Here is a 12,196-nt window from a genome sequence, read left to right on the forward strand (position 1 = left end):
GGGAGGTAATACAGTAGAGTATTTCTTCATTTTTAAACAGAACTGTATTATGATTTTTCACAAAAGATAAATAGCTGCCTTTTAAAAAGAATTCAAGAAGAATTCAACATTCTCTTCTCAAAATATTGCATTATGTCATCTGTTGTTCTTTCCTACAGTTTCAGTAAGTTTCTTTTTGGTTCTTGATATACAGTGTGTCTTGTAATGGTATATATTCACTTTGAATCCACACTTGATGCTTCTTTCTTTATTCTCATTTTAGCATCTTGAATTTCTTTTCTTACAAGATTGTGTCACGAACTACAAATAACTGTGGTTTTGTTGCTCTTTCCACCTTCCTGTTAATTCTTTTTCTATTGTGGGACCTAAATTTGAACCCAAGTCTCTAATGAAGTAATCGTATCCAAGATTATTTTTGCTATGCTTCTATTTAAATACCTTAGAAGAATGTTTATTTTTAACATTAGCATATTGTCAACTTGTCAGCTATTGTGAACCAAAAATTCCATCTAATTTTCTGTGTATTTGATAGCAAATTGTAATTCATCTTCATGTGTTTCTTCCATGAATATAAATATTTAATATATTTTCCATTCAATTAAATTATATTCTTCATTGTTTTCTAATTTGTAATCATCTAATTTATAATTTTTATTTGTAAATAGACAAATTAGATTTTTGTCGTTGAGTTGTAGGATTTCTTTGTATATTGTGGATATTAAATCATCATCATGACAACTAAAAGAACAATTTACAAGATCAAATGACCAAAAAGCAAGAGAAAAAAATCTCATAATGCTATATAAAATGCACGTTTTATTCACTTTTCTGTAGGAATATTATAATTCAGCCAATAGGTTAATAAATAAAACACTTTGGGGTATTTGTGCCATAAAAAAATAAATAAAATAGGCATACTCTAATGGTAAATATACCACTGTGTTGCTAGGATGCTCTGAATTTTTAATTTCTTGATAAATTGTCCAGGGAATAAAAATCCATCACAGGTATGTAAAGGCTGGAATTGTTTTGAGAATTTTTAAAATATAAGATGTAATAAAGGGATTTATACAAATTTCTTAATAATTGTCTTGATAATTTTTCTTGGTAGTTGGTCTGTCTCTAGACACTATTAAGATTTGCCCTAGATAAAGGCATACTCAATACAATATATGTTGTCTGTATTTTGATGAAACCATGGTTGTAAATATTTAGGTCTGAAAACTATTATTCTCGGATTCATTTAATGAAAAGGATAGTATCATTAATGGAATGTTGCTAAGGACCAAACTTGTTACTGGCACATCTTAATGTGTCAAATTTTTAAAATTTTAATGATGCCAGAGAGGTGCCCTTTCAACAGCTAGTTAAGTTCCCTAAGATATAGAAACTTTACACTGCCTTGATTCTTTACTTTTGCAGTTATCTAAACTCTTACACTGCTATTCTTCTTAGCAATAACTTCAAATGCGAAATTTTTATGTTCCTTAAGATTATCCTTCTAGTTCTCGAACCATCATCAGATGTAACCTATTGCATTTCAACATGTATATTCAGACATTTATATGTGTACACATGTAAATGAGTATCCTGTTCTAATATCTTGTAATAGTGTGAAAAATGTGTAAACAATTTAGTGGCTAAAACTTTATACCATCTTTGTGCCAAGTACACATAGTAAATGTTGAATGGTTAAGCTAGAGATCCTGGAGGAGGTTGTTTGGATAATTGGAATAAGTTATTGCCAGATAGTTTATGATCATTGACAACTTAATACAGAAAATGCATTCCGATGTGTTGAAATGGGACACTTAATCACTGGAAAATGTAATTAAGAAAAATCTCATGACAACAAAAGATGCAGTTGAGGCCTGGGCTGTGAGGTATTTGATTCCATAATGGCCACATTGGAGCAACTCTAGTGTTACTTATGTCTGGCTATGTGGATTAAATTTCTTAGGCAATTCATCTTATCTAATATGTTAATTTATTAATTTATTTGTTCCTCCCACTTAAGATGATGGAAAATCTTAAAAGAGTTAAAATAAGTGGATGATATTAATTTCAGTGCAATGTTGAAAACAGTAAGAATCAAGGAGGCTAAAATGAAGTGTAGGATTACTGACTGAAAAAAAAACTTGGAGGAAGAAAATTTAGACAAAAATAGGATTAAAGTTAGTGAATAAACAAGATTTTGGTGGGTCTTATTATTTATATATTTGTTCCTTGTTAATAGTCTACCTCTCTACTAGAAGGTGGTCTCCATGAGGACAGGGGCTTGGACAAGAGGATCTGAAGAATAACTGACATTGTAGATGCTTAATAAAATCATTGAATAAACAAAGGTATGGACTCAGGCTGCATGATGGATAAGATTTTTTGGATCAGGGAAGTGTAGGAGACAAAAATAGATTGATTGGAAACTTAAGTATAGGAAATATTATCAAGCAAGTTTATATGTGAGTACAACTGATGACATAGCATCAGTTATAAATTTTGAGCTATCACTTCTATGGTTTGGAGTAACAAAACCATTTGGAAAATTCACACAAGGCTGCGAGACTATACCATCATCCTCTTCTTAAGCCCAGGTTTTTATAGTAACTTTCAGAAGGTGCCAAATAGAGATTCAGGTAACTCAACACAGGCATTGACCATTCCTGTCTTAAGACACTTCTTTGAATGTTGCCAAAACTCATCCTTTGCTCTTGTTTCTTGAAAATGGAATGAAATGAGGGGTGCTTGATACTGAAAAATTCCTCTAAACACCTTTCTTCAATAAAAGATGAACCATTCTTTTTTCCCAGTCTTATTCACCTATCTCTCCAGTAGAATTTCTAGAGTTAAAAGGGATTTTAGAAACTTACATGATGACCTTCTGTACTTCAAACTAACTAGTAATGGAGATTCAGACTTTTATTTCACTGAAAATTACAGTTGATGAAGAATTATGGGCAATTTTTCCAGGATGCCTTTCTAACATCTTGCTTCTTAAACCATAGATTAGCCTAGTAGTGAGATATATATTGCAGGTCTTCAATTTGAATGTATTAGTTTTTCTTCACTTTGAATGGATAATTTTTATCATGAGCAAATAGTTCTATTTTTCTTCCATCTCTAAAAATTGTTTTTAAGGTTAAGTGGAAGTGATAGGTGCTCTACTTAGGACTGCTAAGACATCCTTAAAATCAAAAGAATAGAGGAACAAGACAGATACCTCCTTTTTTTGCACCTTCTTCTCTGGGTTATCCACACTCCTAGCCCTCCATCCCTAGGCATGGATGCCACCTGTTCCCTTCAAGTATCCAAATTTAAGAAACAGAAAATAAAGGAGAAATGGTAAAATACAAAATACTAAAATTCAAATATAACAAAATATTCTTTGTGTCATAATGTCTGGGCTAAAAGTAACAAAAATTACATAGTGTTGACTACATAGTAGGTATTCAATAAATAAATTCATAAATTAAATGAACAGCTGTGCACACAAAGGCAGCAAATTGGTAAATTTGGTTCACTTGATGCTGAATTTTTTGAAAGAAACGAAGGGTAGAATTCCTTAGAAAGTGGAGCTCAATAAAACCTTGAGTAAGGAGTTAATCCACTCAGAAAAAGCTGTTGGTGGAAGGCTGTCCCTTCACTCCATTAGTTGGCACCCACTGAGTCCCTTAGCTGTCCCTTCACTCCATTAGTTGGCACCCACTGAGTCTCTTAGCTATCCCTTCACTCCATTAATTGGCACCCACTGAGTTAGCATGCATGCTCAATATCTCTCCTTACCATTTCCTCTACACAGCTGCTTTCTAAATGGATGTGTAACAGCATAGTTATCTATTCATTTTAAAAGAATTAAGGCCAGTCATGGTGGCTCACGCCTGTAATCTCAGAACTTTGGGAGGTCGAGGCAGTGGATCACCTGAGGTCAGGAGTTTTTGACCAGCCTGGCCAACATGGAGAAACTCCATCTCTACTAAAAGTACAAAATTAGCTGGGCGTGGTGGCTCAAGCCTGTAATCCCAGCTACTCAGGAGGCTGAGGCAGGAGAATCATTTGAACCCAGGAGGTGGAGGTTGCAGTGAGCCAGGATCACACCACTGCACTCTAGCCTGGGCAACATGAGCAAAACTCTGTCTCAAAAGGAAAAGAAAAATTGAATACACCTGTTCTTCTGGATTATAAACATACCATTTATGAGCAAATTTTCTATTTAATAGCTAGTTCAATGCTGTTGGCCACTCATACTTGAGATCCTTTTGCCTTTCATTCTCTAAATCTACCCAGCATCTCTCCCCTCCATCTCCCTCTCCCCTGCTCAGAGGAATACTGCTCATGCTATCATCCCACTTTCTCTGTGTTTTAGAAAAGTATCCTACCCTCTTTTAATTTCTCATTTATTTATAAGCAAATTTATTTTCCTTTAGCATTGATATTCAAAGTAAATATATAATTTAATATTTTTGGTTTAATGGGTTTAATTTTGAGGATCATATAGTATTGTTTTCAATGATTCTTCCCTTCAGTTCCTAGTTTTATAACTTTTGTAATTTTACTAAAATGTTGTGGATTTCATAAAATTGAATCTGGGTATGAAACATCATTTATAGCATTCTTTATATTTGAAAATAAGTTTTGAGTCCCAAATATTTAACTTCTAAATGAAACATTTGAAACACAACCCAATTAAAGTAGTGCCTGTCCATAATCTAAAAACAATCTTAAAACTAGATGAAAACAAAAGAATTTTTGATATATAAAATGATTCTTATGAACGCAGAAACAATTTAAACTATTGCGGTCTTTTCAGGACATATTTAGTTTACAAAGTAAGTTAACCTAGAAACTTAAGATTTTGACCATTTTCACTTTTTAGCCCTTGTCTCCATGGAGTTGGCTGTGTTGGAGGCAAAAATTAATTTTATGGGTCAAACATTCTCTGTAGTCTTTCTACTAGAACTAATGTAGATTTTTGCTGTCTTTCAGTGCCTGAGGTAATCATGACATTCTGTCTTTTCATGGTTCAGAAGACAGTTCTTTGTCCCCTAACTCTCGTTTGAGTGTATACTTACTTTAGAGTTTGGTATATTAAATTGGCAAACATGTCGTACTTGTCATACTGAGAAAATATTCTTATTAAGATTAGATAATATGGAAATATTCATTTATGAAAAAATGGAAAAATCTCAGCCCAAAGAATTCAATTTAGTCATATTAATAAAGCATCTTCTGAAAGTAAGACACTCAAGTAATTCATTTAAATGGAAACCATAACAAAAAGATGGGTTGAAATTCTTTAAAAAGTGGTGTTTATTATATACTTTAATATGTAAAGTATATAACAACAAAAAGATATGTTGAAATTCTTTAAAAAGTGGTATTTATTATATACTTAAATATATACAAAATATTGAATATAGACTTGTTATTTATAAAGCTTTGTAAAACTAAAGATTCAAATATGAAAATATGAATGAATTATACAAATTATAAATGTAATACCTTTTACCATTATAAATATTATTCATTATTTGGCAACTTGGAAAATGCTTTTAAATAACAGACATCCATATCCTTAATTAACACTAAATATTAAAAATTTTAATTTAAAATATTTAAGACTGATATTAAAGGCAAAATAAACAACCTAGAATGCTTTGTGCAGCAAGTAATGAAAACATGTAGAAAAATTTAAAATCCAAATTTAACTTGATTTTGGTGTTTTTATTTTTATTATCAGTTATACATCTAGTTTTACAATGCTTTTCTATCAGTTGTTTCCTTGCCCTCATTTTGTAGAGCAGTGGTTATTACACGTTGGAGTACATTATAATCACCTAATATGTATATTTTAAATGCTGGTCCTAGGGCCTACTCTCAAAGATTCTGACTTAAGTCTGGCATGGGACCCAGAACATATATTTTTGTAGGTTGGTTTTAGACCACATTTTGAGATGTTTCTCAAAATAGTTGTAGGACAGAAGATGAAAATGTTCCTAAAAGACATTAATGTAGAAGAGAACAAAATGGAAATATTTTCAGATCTGTATGGTAAGAATCATACTGCAAGGGTATTAGGCACCTGCCCTTCATTGTAAAATGATTAAAATATCCAATGTAAATTAGTACTGTGGCAATTATTTCCTAGAAAACTAAAGTACTATAAATACTGGGTATATGCATTTCCAGAACCACTTTGTTTAAGAAGAAATCCATGTAAAGAAATAGTGACAACTTGAAAAAAATGTTTCCACAATAACAACTGTGATCCTACTCTGTGCTATCTTACTGTAAGAGATAGGAGAAAGTTCTAGTACTGAAATAATTTATTCCTAAAAGCTGAAGAACATTATGATTCAGTATAGTATAAGCCTATAGATACATCTATTTAATAAGTAGGTTAGTTTAATAGGAATATATAGTCGGTATGTTTCTAAGTATTTTTGTATTGGTGATCCACTGTAGCAAACTTCCTCAGGAAAAAGAAAAAGTCTAAGATATAAGTAGTAAAATAGAGTCTTAGAGCTTCACACTGTAGCATTATTTCTCCTGTATACAGTGGAAGTAATGTGAAAGGTTATTCTGTAGAAATCCAAACTTCAGTAGCATGGGACTCCAAATAAAGATCATGAGATAATCTAATCACCTCACATTTACTTCATAGAATTGTGTGTATGTCTAATAAAAGTGTGTTAGAAATGACTTAGACCAAAGGAGTAATTTCATTGGTTAATGAAGAGTCTAAGAATGATAATTGAATTTGACGGAATTCATTAGTGAAGACATTCAGACAGATACTTTACAACCCCAATTATATACTCTAACATATGTAATAGTCACAGTGTGATATATGTACTTCACTGTTGAATTAGCCATATAGGAAAGAATGAGAGACAGCACGGTACAAAGAAACATCAGTCTGAGACAAATTCTGCTCTCCCCTCTTGCCCCTCACCCAAGACTCGTGCTAAAATATCATCTCTGCAGCAGGTCGCAAAAGCACAGAGGCAGATGCCATGGCATATTCTTTTAGAATGCAAGGCTGCTCAAGATCATCTACAGATAATGAACCATGACAGCTTTGGATTTGATAGAGTAAAAAATGACAGTGGGAGAAAGCAAACATGTTATCCAAGGAGCCAGTGTGCCACCAGCGAAACTAGCATTTCAAAAACATTAATAATAGTAATAATTTCAGAAGATGTGACAAATACTAATTTCCCCTTAATATCACAAAAACTTTTAAAGAGATACAGTTCTTCAATCTTCGACACAAGTACTACCCCCCTGCCCCACCGCCACATATAAAAAGATACGGATGGATAACAGAGGTTGATCATCAACAAAATGTGTCAGAAATTTGTTTTTTCCAAATACCTTAATCAGACGGTTTCAGTGCAATTTCCAGGAATGAGGGAGTAGACAAATGAGCAGTCTTCCAATCTGAGTCCAGGCGTTTGTTCAAGCTCTTGCTAGTTCTTGCTAGCTCTTGCTAGTTGTCCTGTTTTCCCTTGAGAGAGAGAGAATAATAGAAAGAATCTGTGAAAATGCTAGCCTGCAACTCTGCACATTGACTGGGTATAGACTAGACTTCTGCTTATGCAGCCCATTCATTACTCACGTCCTGCTCTAGCTTCCTCAATTCCTGGTTGTGCTGGGTGCTCCAGGCTAAGAACCAATAGTTATGAATCATGCTGACATTTAAAAAAAAACTAGAAGAATAAACATTTCAAAAGAGCAACTTTTTCATATTATTCTGACATCTCCTGCTCAATGGCATTGGTCTATAGAGGAGAAATAGCCTGTGCTGCCACAGAAGGCACCCAGTGGAATTACCAACAGCAGGGAATTATCTAAGCAATTCACACTTTGTTTTGCTAACAAGACTCCATGTTAGGATACTGGAGTGCTATCCTTTTCTGGCAATGTTCCCCTACCTTTTCAGAATTATTGAAAAGCTAACTGAGTCTATTTTGATTTGTGAATCTCTTTGTGAGCAACAGCAGCTGCAGCAGTGCTAATAAAAAGGAAAGACATTGCTATTTACCTAGGAAGAACTTTGAAATACTGCACATACAAAAGCATTTGAGTGGTAGGGAAGCTCAATCAAATACTTTAATATTCCCTTCCTTCCTCAATTTCTTTGCCCTTTTGGGCTCCCTTCCTCTCTCCTTTCTTTTACATTTTTTTCTCTTCTTTTTTCCCCATTCTTCCTTTTTAAAAATTTTTTTTGTTCTCTTTAATGCACTCCCTATTGCATTTATCTACTTTTTTTATATAAAACTGCAAAAAAATTTGCCCCATATTTCTATTGTGTTATATTTGATGGTTGAAAGTAATAATTTTAGAATATGGAATCTCAAAAACACTGAGTTATAAAGTAGCATAATTCTTTCACAGATATAAAAACATAGGTAGACAGAATTCACATTATCAGCTGAATCCTGTAGACCAATTAAGAATTGAGGCTTTGCATAGTAGAACATATATTAAAATCATATTGTATACCACTAGTTTATAAAATATGTCATTTGTCAATTGAAATAAATAAATTTAAAAAAAATTTAGGTTTTGTCGATTCCAGTGACTCCAATACAAATCACATCATTCTGCTGTCTTTACAGTTCAGTTTTCAACTCTCCAGAGGAAGCTGACATGGCAACACTCTGTTATATGAAGATTTGAATTTTCCTACTACAAGATAAATGAATACACAATCCCCTACAGCTTTTATTATATTCTGAATAGAATTTTATATTTCCTCTGCAGTTATTAAACCATTCTCTTTGCCAACCAGTGGATTGGAATCATTCTGGCATAAATCCATATAGAAAAACAAGGGAATTTACAGGGTTTGGGAAAACTTAAGTCCTTAGTTTAAAGGAACAGATTCTTCACAAGAGAGTTTTATTCCCTGAGTGGCTTCTGAGCAACATTTTGCCCGGCTGATACAGACAAGAAATAGTTGACTCCAGCTCAGGCTGCTTTCAATACTTCTTTACTACCTGTGATTTGTTTAATGAATATTAATCATCTATTTAAAACTTTTCTTTTTCTTTTTGGCCAGGTCGTGGGGATAAAAAAGAGAAAAGACAAGTTCCTGCCTCTAAAAAAGTTGGGGTGACACATATGGAAATAAAATATTTTTATAAATTGGTAAGTGTCATGGTGTAAATTTGGGATATGCTAGTCAGTGAGGAAAGATCCTTCCCATCCTCAAAAATAATTCTAATTTCTCACTCTAAAAACACAGAAAACATCACCAACACTGTGTGTTTGCCTTCTATGTGTATGTCCTTTAGAATACCGAGCATGAGGTGATTAAACAATAATGCCCTGAGCTATTGGTATCTGGGATTATTTAATGGTTTTACCCATTTGAGATTTTTCATAATTAAATTTTTTTAAACAATGATTCCAAGCATAAAGTGGCTTCCCCTCAACTCTCTGAAAGTGTTTGAAACCTTTCTCCCATGGCTACAAGTTCCAGAAAGTATCTTATTCCTCAGAGGGAATGGCCACCAGAATCAGATTCCACGTTAGAGAAAATGCATGAGTTAGTAATACATACCCATTCTAGAAGCCAAATAGCAAAGATTAAAAACCATCTGTCATTGGGACTATGAGCTTACAAGCAAGCACAGCAGCCTTCCAACAGAGTCTGGGGCAAGAGCCCCATAGATTTAAAAAACACAGATTAAATAACACAGATTCAACTAGAATCATTTTCTCAGTCCCATGGTTTAAAGGATATTACCAGCTCCCACAAGAACCCACTTTGCCAAGTGTTGCATAAAAGTACACGTTGTAAATTGAAGACACTTTTGATGAAATTTATTCTTTAATTCTCTCAGGAACAATTTTCTAAATGCCTACTCTATGCCAGGCAGGGTGCAAAGCAGTGAAAGTACACTGGCCAAGGAGAGAAACAACTGCCTCCTCTCACCTCATCCCACAGAACTTGCAATCTGAGGAGGGGTATTTGATAAATACACAGAGTATAACATAAGTGTTTACATAATTTAAATAGTAATAAGTTCCCAAAGGACAGGTAAAGACTCTTGAAGAGTGAAAACAGGGGAACCTCACGGAGACTTGGCTTCCATGCAGAAATCACACTTAGGTATTAAAAAGTGAGCAGGAGTTAGTTGGGTTTGGGGGTGGGGTGGGATGAGGGAGGTGGGGACTGAGCCCAACATGGGAACGATATGTGTGAGAAGACCTAAGGCAGGAAGGAACTTTATATGTTTGACAGATTTAAAAAAATAAAAAGTTACTATGGCTTGAATATAGTGAGTTTAGAGAAACACGGAGGATGACGAAGCTGGAGGCGGGCATGGGTCAGTTTGTGCTGAGGGGTCTATGTGAGGGGGGTCATGAGAAGCCTCTGGAGGATCTAATTTCTTTAGTCACTCTTTGAAGAATGGATTGAGGTGGAGGCAGGAATGAAGAGGGGTAGGAGATAAGATTTATCATGATTAAAAAAAAATTCTTGTACCTATTCTCAAGAGTAACTATTATATTGGTTTAAAAAATAATTTTTGGAAGACCTGATATTTAGTAGATTGATCTGTTTTCTTAATTTATAAGTAACGCTATATTTTTCTTCATAGTACTGATCATTATCTAACATATCTATGCACCAAATAATAAAATTTCAGTTAATGATGATGGTCTCATAAGCTTATCATACCATATTTTTACTGTACTATGTTTCAATACACCAACACCATTATGTTACAATTGTCTACAGTATTCAGTGCAGTAACATGTTGTACTGGTTTGGAGCTTAGGAGCAATAGGCTATACCATCTAACTGACATGTGTAGTTAGCCTATATCATCTAGGTTTGTGTAAATACACTCTATGATGTTCACCCAATGACAAAATGCCTAATGATGCATTTCTCAGAACAAGTCCCTGTCATTAAGTAAGACATGACTGCACATGCTTTTTCTCTCTACTATAGTTGCTTTGAAAATCTACAAGAATTAATTTTTTTTCAGTTTGGTTTTTGCTGCATGTCTAGGATGTAGAACATCAGTTGGCATAGAACAGTAGTAGCTCAGTAAATACATCTTGAATGAGTAAACAAATGTATTGTTTTGAAAATTGTCTCCAAGATATTAGGAATTATTTAGTGCTAATGTTCTTGTAAAGTTACTTTTATACAAGGTCAACTTGCGTAGTAAGTTGGAGCATATGAGATAAATAAAATATGTTCCTGGTTATTGGTCATTGAAAACATTCTTTAGGTTGATTCCATACATTGGCTATGAATACTGCAAATGTAGGGGAATGGAGATACCCCTTCGACATATCGTTTTCATTTTCTTTGGATATATACCCAGTAATGGGATTGCTGGATCATAAGGTAGTTTTATTTCTAATTTTTTGAGAAGCCTCCATAGAATGGTGGTTATCAGGGCCTGGGGTGGTTGGAGGTTGGGCTGGGGAGATGTTGGCCAAAGGACACAAAATTTCAGTTACAAGGAATAAGTACAGGAGATCTACTGTACAACATGGTGACTGTAGTTAGTAATATGAGGTAGTCATAAAAATACTAAGAGAGGATGTAAAGTGTTCTTACCACAAAAATGGTAATTACATGACGTAATGCATATGTTAATTAGCTAGTGTTAGTCATTTCACAATGTACACAGACTTCAAACATCATGTTGTGTATGTAAATACATACAATTTTTCCTGTGAATTAAAAAATAAAGTTAAAAGAAACAGTTGTTAGAATTGTTGTAGCTTATTAAAAAGGTGTAAATAAAACCTGATTGGGCAAAGCAAATTGATGAAAAATAGAAGGTAAAGAGGCTAATGGGAAAGCAAAATACATTTATCCTAACTAACATATTTCTCTGAGACCTTAAGTTCGATTATCGTAGAGTAAGATTCAATTATTTTAAGCACATTCTCTTGATGTTAACATCAAATTCTGAATCCTTTAGTTATTATCAATTTAGAGATAAATGCAGATAGTGGACTATCTGGCACCCTTTATTTCTTAGGGAGACTAGTGGGAATATAACTTAAGCCAAATGTATGTATTTTACACTTACCAATATTATATTGTTATGGCATAGAAATAAGTTCATAAGAATTCAAAAGTGAAAGAAAAAAATCGAATGAGTTAGGAATATTAATAGATTTTTCACAGTGAAGTGTTTCTTAATTTATCAATTATTTTCTC

At 33.5% G+C, this 12,196-nt stretch overlaps 1 protein-coding gene across 4 annotated transcripts in view; it reads right to left on the reverse strand.

The window, feature by feature from the left end:
- The window catches only part of LOC105473309 (synaptotagmin 1), a 593,369-nt gene that overhangs the window by 472,904 nt on the left and 108,269 nt on the right, over nucleotides 1–12,196 (reverse strand). For all 4 annotated transcript variants that reach the window (XM_011727061.2, XM_011727059.2, XM_011727060.2 and 1 more), the window contains exon 2: nucleotides 7,372–7,504. The gene's annotated coding sequence lies outside the window, so the exon portion shown is untranslated. The remainder of the gene's footprint in view (nucleotides 1–7,371; nucleotides 7,505–12,196) is intronic.

This window comes from Macaca nemestrina, chromosome 10, assembly GCF_043159975.1.
Source record: "Macaca nemestrina isolate mMacNem1 chromosome 10, mMacNem.hap1, whole genome shotgun sequence".
Taxonomy (NCBI): domain Eukaryota; kingdom Metazoa; phylum Chordata; class Mammalia; order Primates; family Cercopithecidae; genus Macaca; species Macaca nemestrina.